The 2,891-nt window shown below is 37.6% G+C and overlaps 1 pseudogene; it reads left to right on the top strand.

The window, feature by feature from the left end:
- The first annotated feature begins 219 nt into the window (after nucleotides 1–219).
- LOC101979563 lies at nucleotides 220–678 on the top strand (annotated as a pseudogene).
- The last annotated feature ends 2,213 nt before the right edge of the window (nucleotides 679–2,891 follow it).

Here is a 2,891-nt window from a genome sequence, read left to right as displayed (position 1 = left end):
GGGGAGGAATGATATTTTAGGCATCATATTGCTTCTTTGGAAGTTGCCTATTCCTCTTTTATTGAAAATAGATATCTTCGGTCTTGGGTCCCAGTGGCGGCGGCGGCCCTGGGGAGGGGTGTAGTCAGTCTACAGCAGCCTTCCGCGGGGCCACCGGCGCAGGCTAACGGGAACCACAAGTCCCGCACTAAATTGGAGCTGCTGGAGGCATTGGTGGGAATGGTGGACAAGGCGTTGTTTTTGCTTCTCCATAACGAGATGGTGTCCGAAGTGTACAAGTCCGCCAAGCAGGGGGATGTGGAAAATGGACGATGTGTTACTAAGCTGGAAAACATGGGGTTTGAGTGGGGCAAGGATTGATAGAAAGGTTTATGAAAGATACTGCAAGGTTCAAGGATGAATTAGACATCATGAAGTTTATATGTAAAGATTTTAGGACCACAGTATTCAAGAAACAAATTGATAATCTAAGGACAAATCGTCAGGGCATATATGTGCTCCAGGACAACAAATTTCGACGGCTTACTCAGCTGTCTGCAGGAAAACAGCGTTTAGAACATGCATCAATGTATCTAGCATCTACATGTGGCTTAATCAGAGGTAGCTTGTCAAACTTGGGAATTAAGAAGTATTGTAACAGCTGAAGTATCTTCAATGCCTGCCTGCAAATTCCAGGTGATGATACAGAATAAGAAGGGTGCAGAAGCTGTAGGGTGCAGGGAAACACGAGAGAGTCTACTCCTGGGCAAAGTCCTGCAAGTGCTGATCTCTGCTCACTGTTGTTGGTCTGTGCTGGAGCAGAGAGGGCTTACCTCACCAGATTCACATAGACCAAATCAAAGGCAATAAGGTCCTTCCACCATGACGTAAACTAACTGAACTGTTTGAAGTGATGTCAGTAAACTAGACACCAAAATGTAAAGCTCTCTATTTTAAACATCTTTATTTCCTAGTGTGATATGTATTTAACCATAGATTGAGATTGAAACTCAGGGTGTGTTGAATTGCTATATAGGAAAATATGCACCAATCAGAATAGTTTCTATTCAAATGACCAAAATTTGTTAAAGCATAAATGTGTTTTAGTTATTTTAAAAAAACAAACCACTATGCTAAATTAAGCTTAATTTTATTGTATTGTTTATAATTTATTTGTTGAGAGAATTTGTATGCTTATATAAGGATTTCATTTATACATTGTATGTTTATATAAATACATATGTTATTGTCAAAAAAAGAAAATAGATATCTTCATATAACATATTCTGATTATGGCTTCCCCTCCTCATATTCCTACCAGTTCTTCCCACCTCCCCTCACATCTGGATCCACGCTCTTTTTGTCTCTTTCTAGAAAACCAATGGGCATCTAAGGAAAAATAATAAAATAAAATACACCCATCAGGTTCAGTGTGGTAGGATTTATATTGAGGTCTTTGATCCATTTGGAGGTGAGTTTTGTGCGTGGGGATAGATATGGATCTATTTGCATTCTTCTCCATGTTGACATCCAGTTATGCCAGCACCATTTGTTGAAGATACTTTCTCTTTTCCCCATTGTATAATTTTAGCATATTTCAAAAATCAGGTTTCCATAGGTGTGTAGATTAATATTCGGGTCTTCAATTTGATTCTATTGTCAACCTGTCTGTTTTTATGCCAATACCAAGCTGTTTTTAGTGTTGTAGCTTTATAATAGAGCTTGATGTCAGGGATGGTGATGCCTCCAGAAGTTTCTTTATTGTATAGTATTGTTTTGGCTATTGTGAGTTATTTGTTTTCTTATTTGAAGTTGAGTATTGTTCTTTCGAGGTCTGTGAAGAATTATGTTGAGATTTTGATGAGAATTGCATTGAATCTATAGCTTGCTTTTGGTAGGATTACCATTTTTATTATGTTGATTCTACCTATCCAAGAGCATGGGGGTCTTTTCAATTTTTCATATCTTCTTCAGTTTCTTTCTCCAAAGACTTAAAGTTCTTGTGCAGTTGTTTCACGTCTTTCATTAGTGTTACCCAAGATATTTCATGTTATTTGTGGCTATTGTGAATGGTGATGGTTCTCTGATTTCTTTTTCAGCTTCTTTATTATTTGTATATAGGAGGGCTACTTATTTTTTTTAGTTGATCATGTGTCCTGCCACAATGATTATCAGCTGTAGGAGTTCCCTGGTAGAGTTTTTGGGGTCATTTATGTATACTATCATATCATCGGCAGATAGCAAAAGTCTGACATCTTCCTTTCCAATTTGTATCTGCTTGACTTTCTCCTGTTGTCTTATTGCTCTAGCTAGAACTTCAAGTACTATATTGAATAGATATGAAGGGAGTGGAAAGCCTTGAATTGTTCCTGATTTTAGTGGAATCACTTTGAGTTTCTCTCCATTTAATTTGATGTTGGCTGTTGGCTTTCTGTATATTGCTTTTTGTATGTTTAGATATGTTCCTTGTTTCTCTGATCTCTCCAAGACCTTTATCATGAAGCGGTGTTGGATTTTGTCGAATGCTTTTACAGCATCTAATGAGATGATCATTTGGAATTTTTCTTTTAGTTTATTTATATGGTGGATCACATTGATAGATTTTTATATGTTGAACCATCCCTGCATCTCTGGGATGAGGTCAACTTGATCATGGTGGATGATTTTTTGACGTGTTCTTGGATTCAGTTTGCAACAGGAGACCTCTTTCTAAAAAACACCAATAGCACAGACACTGAGAACAACAATAAGTAAATGGGACCTCCTGAAACTGGAAAGCTTCTGTAAAGCAAAGGACATGGTCAACAAGACAAAAAGGCAGCCTACTTAATGGGAAAAGATTTTCATCAACTCCACATCAGACACAGGACTGATCTCCAAAATATATAAAGAACTCAAGAAATTAGACATTA

This window comes from Microtus ochrogaster, chromosome 8, assembly GCF_000317375.1.
Source record: "Microtus ochrogaster isolate Prairie Vole_2 chromosome 8, MicOch1.0, whole genome shotgun sequence".
Lineage (NCBI taxonomy): Eukaryota > Metazoa > Chordata > Mammalia > Rodentia > Cricetidae > Microtus > Microtus ochrogaster.
Note: the sequence above shows the minus strand (reverse complement) of the source record. Positions and strands in the feature narration are given on the sequence as shown.